Here is a 20,453-nt window from a genome sequence, read left to right as displayed (position 1 = left end):
GTAAATCTCTTAATTTCTTCTCCCTTTAACTCCTCCCTCTAGCAATAACTATATATAAACATGCATAGATTTTTTTTTTGGTCTGCTTTTTAAGAAAAACAAAACCCCTCTTAACCCAAACCCCTCTTAACCCACTTTAATTGCTGTCCGAATTCTTCTCTCCCTTTTCATTTAAAGCCCTCTTGTCTCTTCTTTCCTCCTCACTGGAATCTGGCCTCTGGTTTTCTCTCTCTTGAATGACAGACCTGCTAATGACTTCTCTAGTTGATAAGTCCAGGGGACTAAGGTATTAAATATAGTTACAGAGGTAACTGTTATGAAAAAATACTTTGCTTGAGTAACCAAAAAAAGTGTATTGAACGGATCAAATGCAATGCATCACATAGAGAAACAGAAGCCTGCCTCCCTGGTGATCTCACGCCAGTCACTCTTTCCACGCAAGCCTCTGAGGGAAACCACCATCCTGACTTTTGACAGTGTAAATTAGTTTTTTTTTTTTTTTTAATCCATTGTCTAAATGGAGTCCTATGGTGTTCTGTGTCTTGCTTCTTTGACTCAGCATTGTGTTTGTGAGATTTGTCCATGTTGTTCTCATTGGTCTCTTTAGTCTCTTATGTGAACAGACCACAGTTGATCTACTGTTGGTGGGCATTTGGGTAGTTTCTAGTTTGGGACTGTTATGAATATGTTGTGTAATTTGGTAAGTAAATTACACATTTCTCTTGGATCCATACCTTGGAGTGAAAGTACCACGTCATAGGGTGTGCATGTGTTTACTTTAGTAGATATTGCCAGAGGGGTTTCCAAGGGATTATGCCAGTTGGCACCCCCACCAGCAGCATCTAAGGGTTCCAGTTGCTTCACGTTCTCTTCAGCACTCAGCCACTACCATGGTGCCTTCATTATTGAGAGTTTACAGGATGCTTTTACATCTGGTAGGAATAGTTCCTCTTTTTTTTTTTTTTTTCCTTATAATGTTCAGTTAGCCAGCATATAGTACATCATAAGTTTTTGTTGTAGTGTTCAGTGATTCATTAGTTGTGTATAACACCTCATGCTCATCACAACACGTGCCCTCCTTAATACCCATCACCCAGTTACTCCCAACCCCCTCCCTTCTGTAACCCTCAGTTTGTTTCCCTTGATGACTATTTTTTCAGAGTTTCCTTGCCTAGTCTTGCTTGTTTGCTTTTCCATATGAATTCTAGAATCTGTTCATCTTGTTTTGTGGGCGGTGGTGGTGGAAATAGGGAATCCTGTTGTTTTTATTGAGTTCCTGTTAAAATCATGCACTAATTTGGGATAATTGACATCCTTCTGTATCTGGAACAATCTAAAAACATAGGTTGCATTTTTACTTGTTAAAGTGTACTTTTTTCCCCCTTGAGGATTCTTTTAAAGATTTCCTTGTATAGGTTGTTCATATTTTTTAAGTTTATTCCTAAGTATCTTTTTATCGTAAAGGGAGTGTTTTCTATCTTCTAAAGATTTTTTTAGGTGTATTTAAGTTACTGATTCTGCTATCAGTTTTCTATCCTATTGCCTATTAAGTTCTCATTATTTGTAAAAGTTTTTTACTGTTAATTTTTTGGAGGTTTTGAAGTGCAGTAGTATACTATCTACATGAATATAGTATTTTATTTTTTTATTTTAAGATTTATTTATTTGACAGAGAGGGAGAGGAAGCAGCAGACTCCCCGCTGAGCAAGGAGCCTGATGCAGGGCTTGATCCCAGGACCCTGGGACCATGACCTGAGTCTAAGGCAGATGCTTAATCGACTGAGCCACCCAGGCGCCCCTGAATATAGCTTTTTAAATTAAGTTTTTAATTTTAATTCCAATAAAGTTAACATATGGTGTTATATTAGTTTCAGGTATACAGTATAGTCATTCAGTAGTTCCGTATGTCACCGGTACTCGTCACAAGTGCACTCTTTAATCCCCACCACCTATTTCACTCATTCCCCACCCACCTCTCCTCTAGTAAACCATCAGTTTCTTCTCTATAGTTAACAGTCCTTCTCTTGGCGCTTCTCTCTCTCTCTCTCTCTCTCTCATTTTCCTTTTGCTCATTTGTTTTGTTCCTTAAATTCCACATGTGAGTGAAATTATATGGTATTTGTCTTTCTCTGACTTATTTTTCTTATCGTTATACTCTCTAGCCATCCATGTTGTTGCAAATGACAAGATTCCATTCATCAATCAACAGACACTTGGACTGCTTCCATATCTTGGCTTGTAAATAGTGCTGCTGTAAACATAGGGGTGCCTGTATCCCTTTGAATTAGTGTTTTTGTATTTTGGGAGTAAATACCCAGTAGTGTGATTACTGGATTGTAGGGTAGTTCTATTTTTAACTTTTTGAGGAACCTCTGTACCATTTTCCACAGTGGCTGTACCAGTTTGCATTCCTATCAGTAGTGCAGGAGGATTCCTTTTTCTCCACATCCTCACCAACACTTGTTGTTTCTTGTGTTGTTTTTAATTATGTTCAGTTAGCCACTGTATAGTACATCATTAGTTTTTGATGTAGTGTTCAGTGATTCATTAGTTATGTATAACACCCAGTGCTCATCACAACATGTGCCCTCCTTAATACCCATCACCCTGTTACCCTTGCCCCCCCCACCTGAGACCCCCAGTTCATTTCCCAGGGTCCATAGTCTCTCATGGTTCATCTACCTCCCTGATTCCTCCCCCTTCAGATTTCCCTCCCTTCCCTTATGGTCCTCCGTGCTATTGCTTATGTTCCACATATGAGTGAAACCATATGATAATTGTCTTTATCTGCTTGACTTATTTCACTTAACATAATCCCCTCCAGTTCCATCCATGTTGATGCAAATGGTGGGTATTCATCCTTTCTGATGGCTGAGTAATATTCCATTGTATACACGGACCACATCTTTATCCATTCATCTGTTGAAGGGCATCTTGGCTCCTTCCACAGTTTGGCTATTGTGGACATTGCTGCTATGAACATTGGGGTGCATGTGCCCCTTCTTTTCACTACATCTGTACCTGGTGTTGTTGATTTTAGCCATTCTGACAGGTGTGAGAGGATATTTCATTGTAGTTTTGATTTGTATTTCCCGATGATGACTGATGTTGGGCATCTTCATGTGTCTGTTTTCCATCTGGATATCTTCTTGGTGAAATGTCTGTTCATGTCTTCTGCCCATTTTTGATTGGATTATTTGTTTTGGGGGTATTGAGTTGTCTAAGTTCTTTATATCATTTGGGTACTTACCCTTTATCAGATTGGTCATTAGCAAATATCTTCTCCCATTCTGTAGGTTGCCTTTAGTTTTGTTGGTGGTTTCCCTTGCTATGCAGAAGCCTTTTATTTTTATGAAGTCCCAATAGTTTATTTTTGCTTTTGTTTCCTTTGCTCAGGAGACCTATCTAGAAAAATGTTGCTATGGCCAATGTCAGAGACATTATTGCCTGTGCTTTTCTAGGAATTTTTATGGTTTCCATTCTTACATTTAGGTCTTTTATCCATTTGAGTTTATTTTTGTGTATGGTGAAAAAAATAGTCTTTTTTTTTTTTTTTTTTTTTTTAACATAGGCTCCACACCCAGCAGGGAGCCCAATGCGGGGCTTGAAATCACGACCCTGAAATCAAGACCTGAGCTGAAATCAAGAGTCGGATGCTTAACCGACTGAGCCACCTAGGTGCCCCAAGAAAGTAGTCATTGCTTTGCATGTAGCTGTCCACTTTTCCCAGTGCCATTTGTTGAAGAGACTTTTTCCCATTGCATATTCATTCCTCCTATATCAAAGATTAACTGACCATATTGTGGGTTTATTTCTGGGTTTTCTATTCTGCTCCATTGATCTATGTGTTTTATTTTTATGCCAGTACCATACTATCAGTGGCATTATGACAACTTTGTAATATAACTTGATATGGAATTGTGGTATCTCCAGTTTGTTTTTTGAGATTGCTTTGGATATTTGGGGTCTTCTTTGGTTCCATACAAATTTTAGGATTGTTTATTCTAGCTCTGTGAAAATGCTATTGGTATTTTGATAGGGATTGCATTAAATCTGTAGATTGATTTGGGTAATATAGACATAATTTTTTTAAAATTTAAATTCAATTAATTAACATACAGTGTATTATTAGTTTCAGAGTTAGAGTTCAGTGATTCATCAGTCTTATATAATACCCAGTGCTCATTACATTGCGTGCCCTCCTTAATAGACATTTTAACAATATTTCTTCTTCCAATCCATGAGCATGGAAGGTCTTTCCATTTCTTTGTGTTTTCTTCAATGTCTTTCATCAGTGGTTTATAGTTTTCAGAGTATAGGTCTTTTACCTCTTTGGTTAAGTTTTTTCCTAGGTATTTTATTGGTTTTGGTGTAGTGGTAAGTGGGATTGTTCTCTTATTAATTCATTTTCTGCTGCTTCATTATTAGTATATAGAAATGCATCAGATTTCTGTACACTGATTTTGAATCCTGGAACTTTACTGAAATTGTTTATCAATTCTAGTAGGTTTTTGGTGGAGCCTTTAGGGTTTTCTGTATATAGTATCTTGCCATCTGCAAATAGTGAGAATTTACTTCTTCCTTACCTATTTGGGTGCCTTTTATTTCTTTTTGTTGTTTGATTGCTATGGCTAGCACTTCCAGTACTATGTTGAATAAAAGTGGTGAGGATGGACATCCCTGTTTGTTCCTGACCTTAGGGGAAAAGCTCTCAATATTTCCCCATTGAGTATGATGTTCACTGTGGGTTTTTCATATAGGGCCTTTATTATGTTGAGGTATGTTCCCTCTGAACCTACTTTGTTATTTTCTTGTTTTTGTTTTTTTTTTAGAGAGAGCACGTGTGCGAGTGGGGAGGGGCAGAGGGAGAGGGAGAGAGAGAATCTTAAGCAGGCTCCACGCAGACATGGGACTTGATCTCACGATGCTGAGATCATGATCTGAGCTGAAATCAAGAGTTGGATGCTTAACCGACTGAGCCACCCAGGCGCCCCTGAACCCACTTGGTTGAGGGCTTTTATCATGAATGGATGTTGTACTTTGTCACATGTTTTTTCTGCATCTATTGAAATGATCATATGGTTTTTATCCTTTCTCTTCTTGATGTGATGTATCACACTGATTGTTTTACTAATATTAAACCACCTTGGCATCTTGAGAATAAATCCCACTTGATCGTGGTGTTAGATTCTTTTTTAATGTATTGTTGGATTTGGATTGCTAATATTTTGTCGAGGATTTTTTTGCATCTATGTTCATCAGGGATATTGGCCTGTAGTTCTCTTTTTTGGTGGTGTCTTTATCTGGTTTTGGTATCAGGGTGATACTGGTCTCATAGAATTAATTTAGGTTTTCCTTCCTCCTCTGTTTTTTGGAGTAGTTTGAGAACAGGTATTAACTCTTCTTTAAATGTTTGGTAGAATTCACCTATGAAGCTCTCTGGTCTTGGACTTTTGTTTTTTGGGATTACTGAGTCAATTTCTTTGTTGGTTATCAGTCTGTTCAAATTTATATTTCTTCCTGCATCACTTTTGGTAGGTTATAGGTTTCTAGGAATTTATCCATTTCTAGGAATTTATCCATTTCTTCTAGGTTGTCCAGTTTGTTGGCATATAATTTTTCATAATACTATGTTACAATTGTTTGTATCTCTCTGGTGTTGGGTGTTATTTCTCTTTCATTTGTTAATGTGTTTGAGACCTTTCTCTCTTTTTGTTGTTGTTGTTTTTAAAGACTTATTTATTTGAGAGAGGGAAGGAGGGAGGGAGAGAATTTCAAGCTGACTCCCTGACATGGAGCTCAATCTCAGACTCACTGAGTGTGGAGCCTGACATGGGGCTCAATCTCACAACCCTGAGATCATGACCTGAGCTGAAATCAAGAGTCAGACTCTTAACTGACTGAGTCACCCAGGCGTCCCTCTTCTTTTTTTGTTTTTATTGATTTCATTTATTTGAGAGAGAGTGGACACAAGCATGCATGAGTTGGGGGAGGAGTAGAGGAAGAGAGACAAGCAGACTCCACACTGAGTGTGGAGCCTGACATGGGGCCAATCCCCCACCCTGAGATGATGACCTGAGCTAAAATCAAGACTTGGACACTCAACCAACTGAGCCACCCAGGCGCCCTCTCCTTTTTTTAAATGAATTTGGCTAGCGTTGATCTTTTAAAAGAACTGGCTCCCGGTTTCATTGATCCGTTCTATTGTTTTAGTTTCTATATCCTTTATTTCCAATCTTTATTGTTTCCTTCCTTGTGTTGGTTTGGGGTTTTGTTTTTTCTTTTTCTAGCTCCTTCATGTGTAACATTAGGTTGTTGATTTGAGATTTTTCTTGCTTCTTGAGGTATTGCTATCAACTTCCCTCTTAGAACTGCTTTTGCTGCATCCCAAAGATTTTGGACTGTTGTGTTTTCATTTTCATGTAATTTTTTATTTCTTCTTTGATTTCTTGGTTGACCCATTTATTGTTTAGTAGCATATTATTTAACTTTCATGTATTTGTGTTCTTTCCAGGTTTTTTCTTGTGGTTGATTTCTAGTTTAATAACGTTGTGGTAAAAGATGCATGGTATGACTTCAGTCTTTGAATTTGTGACTTCTTTTGTGGCCTAATATGAGATCTGTTCTGGAGAATGTTCCATGTGCACTTGAAAAGAATGTGTATTCTGTTTTAGGATGGAATGTTCTGAATATATCTGTTTAATCCATCTGGTCCGGTGTTTCATTCCAAGCCACTGTTTCCTTGTTGATTTTCTGTTTGGATGATGTGTCCATTGATGTAAGTGGGGTGTCAAAGTCTCCTACTATTATTGTATTACTGTTGATTATTTCCTTTATGTTAGTAACTGTTTTATGTATCTGGGTGCTCCCATGTTGTGTGTGTAAATATTTACAATTGTTACATCCTTTTGTTGGATTGTCTTTATTATTATAGAGTCCTTCTTTGTCTCTTGTTACAATCCTTTTTTTAAAGTCTGTTTTGTCTGCTTATAGATATTGCTACCCCAGCTTGCTTTTGACACCCATTTGCATGATAAATGTTTCTCCATCCCCTTACTTTGAATCTGCAGGTCTCTTTAGGTCTGAAATGAGTCTCTAGTAGGCAGCACATAGATAGGTCTTGCTTTTTTACCTATTCCATCACCCCTGATCTTTGATGAAAATATTTAGTCCATTTACAAAGTAATTATTGATAGGTATATATTTATTGTCATTTTGTTACTTGTTTGGTGGTTGTTTTTGTCGTTCTTCTCTGTTCCTTTCTTGCTCTCTTCTGTCACTGTTTGCTGGCTTTCTTTAATGATATACTTGGATTCCTTTCTCTTCATTCTTTGTGTATGATTGGTTTCTGATTTATGGTTACCATTAGGTTTGTATATAGCATCTTCATATAGCAGTCTATATATTAAGTTGATGGTCACTTAAGTTTGAACCCATTGTTTACTCCTCTGCCTCCCATGTTTTAGGTATATGGTGTCAAATTTTACATCCTTTTATTTGGTGAATTCCTTGACAGATTTTTACAGAACTACTCATTTTTATTGCTTTTGTCTTTTTACTTTTCATACTCTCACTTATGGTCTCTTTTCCACTCAGAGAGTCCCCTTTAATATTTCTTGCAGTACTTGTTTAGTGGTCATGAACTCCTTTAGTTTTTGTTTATCTGAGAAACTCTTTATCTCTCCTCCTGTTCTGAGTAATAGCCTTGCTGGATAGAGTATTCTTGGCTGCAGATTTTTCCCATTCAGCACTTTGAATATATCATGCCACTTTCTTCTTGCCTGCAGAGTTTCTCCTTAAAAATCCACTGATAGCCTTATGGGGTTTCCCTTTGTATATAACTGTCTTCTTTTCTCTTGGTGCTTTTAAAATTTTTTCTTGTCACTGCCATTTTTGCCATTTTAATTATTGTGTGTCTTGGTGTAGACTGCCTTATGTTGATTTGCGGTGCGGTGGTTCTCTGTACCTCCTGGATCTGGATATCTGTTTCCTTCCCCAGATTAGGGAAGTTTTTAGCTGTTATTTCTTCAAATAAATTTTTTGCCCCTTTTGTCTTTTCTTCTGGGTCTCTGTAATGTGAATGTTATTATGCTTTGATGGAATCACTGAGTTCTCAAAGACTGTTCTCAGTTTATATAATTTTTTCCCTCTCATTAGCTCAGCTTGGTTACTTTTCATTACTCTGTCTTCCAGGTCATTAGTTCATTTCTCTACTTCATCTAGCCTATTTATTCCATCATCTTTCTTTTTCTTTTTTTTTTTTTTTAAGATTTTATTTATTCCTTTGATAGAGAGAGACACAGCGAGAGAGGGAACAGAAGCAGTGGGAGTGGGAGAGGGAGAAGCAGTGGGAGTGGGAGAGGGAGAAGCAGGCTTCCTGCCAAGCAGGGAGCCCAGTGTGGGGCTTGATCCCAGGACCCTGGGATCATGACCTGAGCCGAAGGCAGATGCTTAACGACTGAGCCACCCAGGCGCCCTTTATTTTTATTTTCATGTATTGTGTTCATCATCTCTGATCGGGTCTTTTTTATCTCTTTGTTAAGGGTCTCACTGATGTCCTCCACTCTTAAGTCCAGTGAATATCTTTACAATCTTTGAATTTTCTATCAGGCATATTTGTTATATCTGTTTCACTTAGGTCTCTTGCTATGGTTTTGTCCTGTTCTTTCATTTGGGACATACTCCTCTATCTCCTCATTTTGTCTCTGTATCTGTTTCTGTGTGTTTGGAGTCTGCTCTTAATGGTCTTGAAGGTAATGGCCTTATGAAGAAGAGGTCCTGTAGTGCCCTGCAGTGTAGTGTCCCCTGTCCCCAGGGCCTGGTGCTTCAGGGAGTCTTCTATGTGTGCTGCGTGTGCTCTTCTGTTGAGCCCTGACATCTTTTTCCTTCAGTCCGCTTGTCTGCAGAGGCTGTCTTTGCCTGTTGTGGGTGGTGTTTCATCCCCAGTGGGTGGGGTGTATTTTAACCAGGTGTGTGCTAGTCTGCTTGCAAATTGAGACTTGCCTTTGTTGCCAGAACTGAGGTCCTGGAAAATATGCTGGGGGGGGGGGAGATGAGTTGGTGGGGTTTGTGCCAGTCTTCTGGGGGATTGAAGCAAGTTTGACTAGGATGGGCGAGTCCACTGAAGCATGGTGGGGACAGGGCTTGGTATAAGCAAGTTAGCGTCCACACTGTGCTGGTCCCTGCAGGTGGCCTTGTGTTTATGCTAGGGGTTGAGGGAGGGAAATGGTGCATGATAGCTCCTTTGTCCCTGGAGGGGTCTCCCCTTAATCCCTACTTCTCTGGGCCATGCTCTGAGATGAGTAAATCACTCTCCCTCTTGTCTGTTCTCAGTATTTTTCAAACTGCTGCTTCCAAGCTGTATATCCATCAGCTATTTATCATGCTGTCTTGTTAAGGGTACTTTGGTTCCTAAGGCCCTCTGGGCTGTCATAGAACTCAGCCCTCCAATTTTTAAAATTCCAGGCTCTAAGTTCTGCTGGTTGTAAGAACTCAAAAAAATTCAGCCCCTTTCAATTTCAAAGCCAAATACTATGGGAATTCATCCTCCCTGTGAGTTCCTCAGTGTGAAAGTCTGTTTTTCTCCCTTCCCCAGCCACTGGTGTCTTCCCCACCATAAATGGCCATGGTCTCTTTCTCTCCCAACTGTGTCTTTGCCCTTCCTACCTTCTTTGATGTGTCCTCCTCTTTACCTTTAGTTGTGGAGTTTGTTCTGCCAGTGTTCAGATTGTTTTCTGGGTTACATACACTGATGTGTTACTTGTTGTATCCATGGGACGAGGTGAGCCTAGGGTCCTTTGACTCTGCTGTCTTCTCCAAATAATAATTACATGAAAATAGTTCCTTTGCAGTTATTTTATGCCCTTTCTTTCTCTTGTCCAACTGCATTGTCTATAGCTCCATATTTTATCAAAGGCAGTGATGAGGAATGGTTATGGTAGTGGGCGTATTTGTCTTGTTCCTAACTTCAGAGAGCCTGCAACTAGTGTTTTCTAATTTTATCTTTTTTTCATGTTAAAAAAGCTTCAACTGGTTCCTATTTTAATTTTTGTTTTTGTTTACTTGCTTTTTCTTAAATCAGGGTTGCGTTTTGAATATCTTTAAATGCCCTTTCAGCATTTATGGAAATGATTTTGTCCCTGGATCTGTTTATAAATCTATTTTAATAGATTTACTAATATTAAACTGTACTTACATTCTTGAAGTAAACTCTGTTCTATTTTGTTTTGGATATTTGCATCAATATCATGTGATGTTAACTGTTTTTTTTTTAGATATTTTAAACTCAGTTTTTGGTGTCCATGGTGTGCTTGTTTCATGTATTAGTCCGTTGGGGCTGCCATAAGAAAGTACCAGAGACTGGATTGCATAAATAACAGATACTCATTTTCTTACATTTCTGGAGGCAAGAAATCCAAGACCAGGGTGTCAGCAGCCTTCCTTTCTGGTGAAGCTTTTCTTCCTGGTGTGCAGATGGCTGTTTTCTTGCTGTGTCCTGATGTGGCCTTTCTTCTGTGTGTACAAGGAAAGAACTCTCTAGTGTCTGATAGAACTGGTGGCATCATAAGAAGAGAAACAGATTAGGGCACCACCCTTATGACCTCATTTAAATAACTTTAAATAGCTCCTTAAGGGCACTATTATCAAATGTATTCACATTGGGGGTTAGGCTTCAACCTATGAATTTGGGGTGATGGGTCACAAGTCAGTTAAGTGTCATAAAGAAAATTTGCAGGTTTTCTTTTTCTATGCTCTGAAATAATTTGAATGGTGTTAGAATTATTTGATCTTAGAGATTTGGTAGAAATTCTCCTGTGAAATTGAATTGTCAGGACCTAGTGCTTTTTTTGTCAGGGAGGAGTGGCTTTTTATAGCTTCCTCTCTTCTTTAATGTTATTGGCTCTTTAAACTTTATCTTGGGGTCAGATTTGGTAATTTTTTCATTTTTTCCAGGTTTTCAATTTTATCTGCATAGGGTTATGCACAGTAATCTCACAAGATGAGTGAAATCTATTAGAGTGGTTTTCTCCTCTGACATTTCTTGGTTTAGGTATTTTTTCATTTTTTTCAGGTATAGTTGACACACAATGTTACATTTGTTTCAGGTGTGTAACAGTGATTGGACAACTCTCTACATTATGCTGTGCTCACCACATGTGTAGCTACCATCTGTCACTATAGAACGCTATTCCAGTACTTTTGACTATATTCCCTGTGCTGTACCTTTCATCCTCGTGGCTCATTCATTCTGTAACTGGAAGCCTGTACCTCCCACTCCTTTTCACCTATGTGGCCCATTTTGTACATGCCTCCCCTCTGGTAACTACCAGTTCTCTGTATTTATAGTTCTATTTCTGCCTTTTTTTAATTTTTAGACTCCATGTATAAGTGAAATCCTACGGTATTTGACTTTCTCTGTCTGACTTAATTCACTTACCTCCTAGGTCCATCCATATTATCACAAATAGCAAGATCTCATTCTTTTGTATGGCTGAATAATATACCATTTTATATAATATACCACATCTTTATCCATTCTTTTTTGGGGGGGTTAAATTTGTTTTTTTCATTTATCATTTTTATTTTAATTCAGTGAATTAACATAAAATGTATTATTGGTTTCAGAGGTACAAGTCTGTGATCCATCAGTCTTATATAATACCCACTGCTCATTACATCACGTGCCCTCCTTAATGTCTATTCCCCAGTTACCCCATCCCCTCGCCCCTCTCTCCTCCAGCAGCCCTCAGTTTGTTTACTGTGATTAAGAGTCTCTTATGGTCTGTCTCTCTCTCTCTGGTTTTGTCTTTTTTTTTTTTTTCTTTGCTCTCTTTCCCTATGATCCTCTGTTTTGTTTCTTAAATTCCACATACAGTGAGATCATAGGATAATTGTCTTTCTCTGATTGACTTATTTCGCTTAGCATAATACCCTCTAGTTCCATCCGTGTTGTTGTAAACGTCTTTATCCATTCTTCCTATCAGTGGACACTTGGGTTGCTTCCATATCTTGGCTATTATAAACAATGCTGCAATAAACATAGGATTGGATGTATCTTTTTGAATTAGTGTTTTTGTTTACCTTGGGTAAATATCCAGTGGTGGAGTTGCTGAATCATATGACATTTCTATTTTTAATTTTTTGAGGAATCTCTATACTGTTTTCTTTTTTAATTTAAATTCAATTAACATATAGTGTATTATTAGTTTCAGAGGCAGAGTTCAGTGATTCATCAGTCTTCTACAACACCCAGTACTCATTATATCACGTGCCCTCCTTAATGTCCATCACCCAGTTACCCCATCCCCTGACTTCCCCTCCAGCAGCCCTCAGTTTGTTTCCTATGATTCAGAATCTCTTATGGTCTGTCTCCCTCTCTGATTTCATCTTGTTTTATTTTTCCCTCCCTTCCCCTATGCTCCTGTTTTGTTCCTTAAATTCCATATATGAGTGAAATCATACAATTGTCTTTCTTGATTGACTTATTTTGCTTAGCATAATATCCTCTAGTTCCATTCATGTCATTGCAAATGGCAAAATTTCATTTTTTTGATGGCTGAGTAATATTCCAGTGTGTGTGTGTGTGTGTGTGTGTGTGTGCGCGCGCGCATGCACGCCATATAATCTTTATCCATTCATCTGTTGATGGACATCTTGGCTCTTTCCATAGTTTGGCTATTGTGGACATTGCTTCTATAAACATTTGGGTGCACGTACCCGTTCGGATCCCTATATTTGTATCTTTGGAGTAAATACCTACTAGTGCAATTGCTGAGTCATAGGGTAGCTCTATTTTCAACTTTTTGAGGAACCTCCATTGTCTTTTCCAGACTGGCTGTACCACCTTGCATTCCTACCAACAGTGTAAGAGGGTTTCCCTTTCTCCGCATCCTTGCCAACATCTGTCGTTTCCTGACTTGTTAATTTTAGCCATTCTGACCGGTGTGAGGTGGTATCTCATTGTGGTTTTGATTTGTATTTCCCTGAGGCTGAGTGATGTTGAGCATTTTTTTCATGTGTCTGTTGGCTCTTTGGATGTCTCCTTTGGAGAAATTCTGTTCATATTTTTTGCTCATTTCCTGACTGGATTTTTTGTTTTTCAGGTGTTGAGTTTGATACGTTCTTTATAGGTTTTGGATACTAGCCCTTTATCTGACATGTCATTTGCAAATATCTTCTCCCATTCTGTTGGTTGTCATTTGGTTTTGTTGACTGTTTCTTTTGCTCTGCAGAGCTTTTTATCTTGATGAAGTCCCAATAATTCGTTTTTGCCTTTGTTTCCCTTGCTTTTGGAGCTGTGTCTAGCAAGTTGCTGCGGCTGAGGTCAAAGAGGTTGCTGCCTGTGTTCTCCTCTAGGATTTTGATGGACTCCTGTCTCACGTTTAGGTCTTTCATCCATTTGGAGTCTGTTTTTGTGTGTGGTGTAAGGAAATGGTCCAGTTTCTTTCTTCTGCATGTGGCTGTCCAATTTTTCCCAACACCATTTGTTGAAGAGCCTGTCTTTTTTACACTGGACATTCTTTCCTGCTTTGTCGAAGATGAGTTGACCATAGAGTTGAGGGTCCATTTCTGGGTTCTCTATTCTGTCCCACTGATCTGTGTGTCTGTTTTTGTGCCAGTACCATACTGTCTTGATGATGACAGCCTCGTAATAGAGCTTGAAGTCCAAATTGTGATGCCACCAGCTTTGATTTTCTTTTTCAACATTCCTTTGGCTATTCAGGGTGTTTTCTGGTTCCATACAAATTTTAGGATTATTTGTTCCATTTCTTTGAAAAAAGTGGATGGTATTTTGATAGGGATTGCATTAAATGTGTAGATTGCTCTAGGTAGCATAGACATTTTAACAATATTTGTTCTTCCAATCCATGAGCATGGAACGTTTTCCATTTCTTTGTGTCTTCCTCAATTTCTTTCGTGAGTGTTCTATAGTTTTCAGAGTACAGATCCTTTGCCTCTTTGGTTAGGTTTATTCCTAGGTATTTCGTGGTTTTGGGTGCAGTTGTAAATGGGATCAACTCCTTAGTTTCTCTTTCTTGTGTTTCATCGTTAATGTATAAAAATGCAACTGATTTCTGTGCATTTATTTTACATCCTACCATTTTGCTGAATTCCTGTATATGTTCTAGCAATTTTGGGGTGGAGTCTTTTGGGTTTTCCACAGAGTGTCATGTCATCTGCGTTGAGTGAGAATTTGACTTCTTTGCTGATTTGGATGTTTTTTATCTCTTTTTTGTTGTCTGATTGCTGAGGCTAGGACTTCTAGTACTATGTTGAACAGCAGTGGTGATAGTATTCATCCCTGCTGTGTTCCTGACCTTATACGTTCCTGACATCAATTCCCCATTGAGAATGATATTCACTGTGGGCTTTTTGTATGTCTTTTATGATATTGAGGTATGTTCTATCCCTACACTGAAGAGTTTTAAGAAAGGATGCTGTACTTTGTCAAATGCTTCTTCTTCATCCTTTGAGAGGATCATATAGTTCTTGTCCTTTCTTTTATTAATGTACTGTATCACATTGATTTTGTGGGTGTTGTACCACCCTTGCAGCCCAGGAATAAATCCCACTTGGTCCTGGTAAATAAACCCTTTAATGTACTGTTGGAACCTATTGGCTATTATCTTAATGAGAATTTTTGCATCCATGTTCATTAGGGATATTGGTCTGTAATTCTCCTTTTTGATGGGGTCTTTGCCTGGTTTGGGGATCAAGGTAGTGCTGTCCTTGTAAAATGAGTTTGGAAATTTTCCTTCCATTTCTATTTTTTTTTCCATTTCTATTTTTTGAAACAGCCTCAGAGTAATAGGTATTCTTTAAATGTTTGGTAGAATTCCCCTGGGAAGCCATCTGGCCCTGGGCTCTTGTTTGTTGGGAGATTTTTGATTACTGCTACAATTTCCTTGCTGGTTATGGGTCTGTTCAGATTTTCTATTTCTTCCTGTGTCAGTTTTGGTAGTTTATATGTTTCTAGGAATGCATCCATTTCTTCCAGGTTGTCTAATTTGTTGGCATATAGTTGTCCATAATATGTTCTTATAATTTTTTGTATTTTTTTGGTGTTGGTTGTGGTCTTTCCTCTTTCATTCATGATTTTATTAATTTGGGTCATTTCTCTTTTCTTTTTGGTAAGTCTGGCCAGGGGTTTATCAATTTTATTAATTCTTTCAGAACTAGCTCCTAGTTTCGTTGATCTGTTCTACTGTTCTTTTCGTTTCTATTTCATTGATTTCTGCTCTGATCTTTATTATTTCTCTTCTCCTGCTGGGTTTAGGCTTTATTTGCTGTTCTTTCTCCAGCTCCTTTAGGTGTGGGGTTAGGTTGTGTATTTGAGACCTTTCTTGATTCTTGAGAAAGGTTTGTAGTGCTATACACTCCTCTTAGGACGCCTTTGCTGCATCCCAAAGATTTTGAACAGTTTAATTTTTTTTAATTTCCTGGTTGACTCATTCATTCTTTAGAAGGATGCTCTTTAGCCTCCATGTATTTGAGTTGTTTCCAAATTTCCTCTTGTGAATCAGTTCCAGTTTCAAAGCATTGTGGTCTGAAAATATTCAGGGAATGATCCCAGTCTTTTGATACCCGTTGAGACCTGATTTTTGACAAAGTATGTGATGTCTTCAGGAGAATGTTCCATGTGCCCTTGAGAAGAATGTGTATCCTGTTGCTTTGGGATGGAATGCTCTGAATATATATGTGAAGTCCATCTGGTCCAGTGTGTCATTCAAATCCCTTGTTTCCTTGTTGATCTTCTGCTTAGATGATCTGTCCATTGCAATGAGTGGGGTGTTAACGTCTTCTACTATTATTGTATTATTATCGATGTGTTTCTTTAATTTTGTCATTAATTGGTTTATGTAAGTGGTACTCCAAAGTTAGGGGCATAAATATTTACAATTGTTAGATCTGCTTGTTGGATAGACCCTTTAATTATGATCTAGTGCCCTTCCTCATCTCTTATTACAGTCTTTGGTTTAAAATCTAATTTGTCTGTTATAAGGATGCACCCAGTTTTCTTTTGATGTCCATTAGCATGATAAATGGTTTCCCACCCCCTCACGTTCAATCTGGATGTGTCTTTGGGTCTAAAATGAGTCTCTCACAGACAACATATCGATGGGTCTTGCTTTTTTATCCAGTCTGATACCCTGTGTCTTTTGATTGGGGCACTTAGCCCATTTTCCTTCAGAGTAACTATTGAAGGATATGAATTTAGTATCATTGTATTGTTTATTATCTCTTTGCCTTTGTGGTCTATGCTACTTTTGGTCTCTCTGTTCGCTTAAAGATCCCTGTAATATTTCTTGCAGGGCTGGTTTAGTGATTACAGATTCTTTTAGTTTCTGTTTGTTCTGGAAGCTCTTTATCTCTCCTTCTATTTTGAATGACAGTCTTGCAGGATAAAGTATTCTTGCCTGCATATTTTTCTCATTTAGCACCCTGAATATATCATGACAGTTCTTTCTGGTCTGCCAGATCTCTGTGGACAGGTGTGCTGCCTGTGTAATGTTTCCACCCTTGTAGGTTAAGGACTTCTTGTCCCGAGCTGCTTTCAGGATTTTCTCTTTGTCTCTGAGATCACTATTATATGTCGAGGTGTTGACCTATTTTTCTTAATTTTGAGGGGGGTTCTCTGCGCCTCCTGGACTTGAATGCCTGTGTCCTTCCCCAGATTAGGGAAGTTCTCAGGTATAATTTGCTCCAGTATACCTTCTGCCCCCCTTCTATTTCCTCTTCTTCTGGGATCCCAATTATTCTAATATTGTTTCACTTCATGGTATCACTTATCTCTTGAATTCTCGTCTCCTGGTCCTGTAGTTGTTTATGTCCCTTTTTTCAGCTTCCTTATTCTCCACCATTTTGTCTTCTATATCACTAATTCTCTCTTCTGCCTCATTTTTCTTAGCATTTAGAGCCTCCATTTTTTATTGCATCTCATTAATAGCCTTGTTGATTTCAATTTGATTAGATTTTAGTAGTTTTCTTTCTCCAGAAAGGGATTCTCTGGTGTCTCCTATGCTTTTTTCAAGCCCAGGTTAGTATCTTTATAATCGTTATTTTGAACTCTAGTTCTGACATCTTACTTATATCCATACTGATTAGGTCCCTGGCAGTCAGTGCTGCCTCGTTTTCTTTTTTGAGTTGAGTTTTCCCTTCTTGTCATTTTCTGCAGAGAAGAATAGATGAACAAGAGAACAAAATACTAAAAGAGCAACAATGACCCCAGAGAAATATACACTAAACAAATCAAGATCCCCGAAACTGAAAAGAAAATTAAAAAAAAAAAAAAAGAGAGAGAGGCCGAATATTATCAGCAGTTGAACATAACAGCAATACACAAGATCCTTGGTGTATTTTAGTCTGTTTGTTAGAAAACTAGACCCCAGAATTGTAAGGAAATAAAAAGTTATGTATATACAAAAATAAAATTAAATACAATGAAATAGATTCTAACTGTAAAAATGACAATTAAAAAAGACTTTATAAAGTTGATAAAATAAGAAATTGGTTGAAAAGGAAAAAAAAAAAAGGACTAAAGAATCATGAGAAAAAACCATGAATTCTATATACTGTTTTCCCCTAGTGCTGGAGTTTTGCAGTTTTGTGTGATCAGTAAACTTGGTCTTAGCGAGATGCTCTTGCTGATCATCTAGGGTAGGGGGCCTGTTGCGCTGATTCTCAGGTGTCTTTGCCCCAGGGGAGTCCCAGCGCCCTTGCCAGGGGGCCAGGTTAAGTCAATAGCTCCAAATTGCTCTATGCCGCTTTTGTTCCCTGAAGGTTTTCTGAGCCGCTTTAGAGGATGAGAATGAAAATGGCAGCCTCTCAATCTCCAGCCTGGAGCCGAAAGCTCCCACCCCCCACTCTTCAGTGCACCTTCAGGGAAAAGCAGTCAATCTCTCCTGTCTGCCTGTGACTGAGCATTTTTATCACTGGTATGGGATCCATTTCGAGTCTCCAAACTTAGCAGACTCCTGTGGTATGCTCTCATGCTGCTCCTCCTGGGGGAGGGAGTGGAGGGTCTTGCCGACGTTCTGCCTCTTGCTGGGCCCCTGCTTGGAGGGTGGTCTATCAACTGAGCTGTGGTTCACAGTTGATGGCATCTCAGAGCTGATAGCCCTCTCCTGGCCTCCCTGACTGCAGCCAAATTTGCTGCTCAGATACCTGGGAACTGCTGGACTCAGGCATCCCGGGTCTTCCTGTGACCCCAGGAATCCTGAGACCAGGCTGTCCCACCTATGATTCTGCCCCCCTTTGCCTTTCAGGCAGGGTCGTCCATTACCTAAGGAGTTCTAAATGTTCTGATTTTGCACTTCGCTGCTATATCACTTTCTGGTAGCCGGCTTATGGAGGCTCCCTCGCCCCTCAGTTTATCTTCTGACATATCACTTCAGATTCACTTCTCTGCATCTCCTACCTTACAGAATGTGGTTGCTTTTGTATTTGTAGAATTGCAGCAATTCTTTTCTTAGATCTCCAGTTGAGTTCACAGATGTTTAGCATGATTTGATATCTAGCTGAATTCCTGGAACCAGACAAAACTAAGGTCCCCTACTCCACCTCCATCTTCCTCCCTCCTCCTCTATACTGTTTTCTACAGTGGCTGCACCAATTTACATCTTTATCAACAATGCACAAGGGCGCCTTTTTCCTTAGATTCTTGCCAACGCTGATTATTTCTTGTCTTTTTGATACTGTCCATTCTGAGAAATGTGAATTGATATCTCTTCTTGGCTTTGATTAGCATTTCCCTGATTAGTGATGTTGAGCATCTTTTCATGTGTCCATTGACTATCTGTATGTTCCTTCATAATATGTCTATTCCGGTCTCTGCCCTTTTTTAATTGGATTGTTTGGTTTCTTGGTGTTAAGTTGTGTAAGTTCTTTCATATTTTAGATATTAACCCCTTGTTGGCTATATAATTTGCAAATGTTTTTTTTTTTTTTTAAGATTTTATTTATTTGATAGAGACACAGCGAGAGAGGGAACACAAGCAGATGGGAGTGGGCCTCCCGTGGAGCAGGGAGCCTGATGCGGGGCTCGATCCCAGAAGCCCGGGATCATGACCTGAGCCAAAGGCAGACTCCCAACGACTGAGCCACCCAGGCGCCCCTGCAAATGTCTTCTCCCATTGCCTTTTAGTTTTGCTGATCATTTGCTGTTCAAAAGCTTTTTTATTTTGGTAGTCCCAATAGTTTATTTTTGCTTTGTTTCTCTTGCCTGAGGAGACACATCTAGACAAATAATGCTAAGCGTGATGTCAAAGAAATTACTGGCTCTGTTGTCTTCTAGTAGCTATATAGTTTCAGGTCTCACGTTTAGGTCTTTATTTACATTTATTTTTGTCTATGATGTAAAAAGTGGTCCAGTCTCATTCTTTTGGATGTAGCTGTTCAGTTTTCCCAGTACCATTTATTGAAGAAACTGTCTTTTCCCCATTTATCATAGATTAATTGACCATGTAAGTGAGAGTTTATTTCTGGGCTATTATTTTTATTATTTTATTATTTATTTCTCTATTATTATTTCTCTTCCATTATTTTTGTGCCAGTATCATATTGTTAGATTATTATAGCTTTGTAGTATAGTTTGAAATCTGTTTTTGTGCTACCCCCAGCTTTGTTCTTCTTTCTCAAGATTGTTTTGGCTGTGGGTCTTTTGCCATTCCATATGAATTTTAGGATAATTTGTCCTAGTATTGTGAAAACTACTATTGGTATTTTGATAAGGATTGCAGTGAAATTTTAAGTTGCTTTGGGTAATATGGGCATTTTACCAATATTTATGCTTCCAATCCATGAGCATGGAATATCTTTCCATTGTTTGTGTCTTCTTTAATTTCATCAGTGTTTTAGTTTTCAGGGGTCCTTGTCTTTCACCCCCTGCTAAGTTTATTCCTGTGCATTTTATTCTTTTTGTTGCAGTTATAAATGGTATTTTCTTAATTTCTCACCTGCTTTGTTATTAGTATATAGAAATAGAAGAGATTTTTGAATATTAATTTTGCATTCTGCAACTTTACTGAATTCATTTATTCTAATAGTTTTTTGATGGAGTTTTTAGGAAATTCTCTGTAGTATCCTTTCATCCACAAATCATGACTGTTTCACTTCTTCCTTACCAATTTTGATGCCTTTTATTTCTTTTCTGATTGCTATAGATAGTACTTTCGGTATTATATCGAATAAAAGTGAGAGAGGTCTTTGACTTGTTCCTGATCTTAGAGGAAAAGCTCTCAGTTCTTCACCATTGAGTATGATGTTAGCTGTAGCTTTTTCATATATAGCTTTTATTGTGTTGAGGTATGTTCCCTCTAAACTAATTTTCTTGAGCGTTTGTATCATGAACAGATGTTGAATTTTGTCAAATGCCTGTTCTGCATCTGTTGAGATGGTCATATGATTTTTATCTTTCATTTTGTTAATATGGTGTATCACATTAATTGATTTTG

The 20,453-nt window shown here is 38.4% G+C and overlaps 1 protein-coding gene across 5 annotated transcripts in view; it reads left to right on the top strand.

Moving 5' to 3' along the window:
- The window catches only part of PCCB (propionyl-CoA carboxylase subunit beta), a 101,163-nt gene that overhangs the window by 46,927 nt on the left and 33,783 nt on the right, over nucleotides 1-20,453 (top strand). The gene's annotated exons all lie outside the window — the stretch shown is intronic.

Source organism: Callorhinus ursinus, unplaced genomic scaffold (assembly GCF_003265705.2).
Source record: "Callorhinus ursinus isolate GAN/ISIS: 27379988/994484 unplaced genomic scaffold, GSC_fseal_2.0 scaffold1, whole genome shotgun sequence".
In the NCBI taxonomy this organism is placed as follows: domain Eukaryota; kingdom Metazoa; phylum Chordata; class Mammalia; order Carnivora; family Otariidae; genus Callorhinus; species Callorhinus ursinus.
This window is presented reverse-complemented; position numbering and strand designations above follow the sequence as displayed.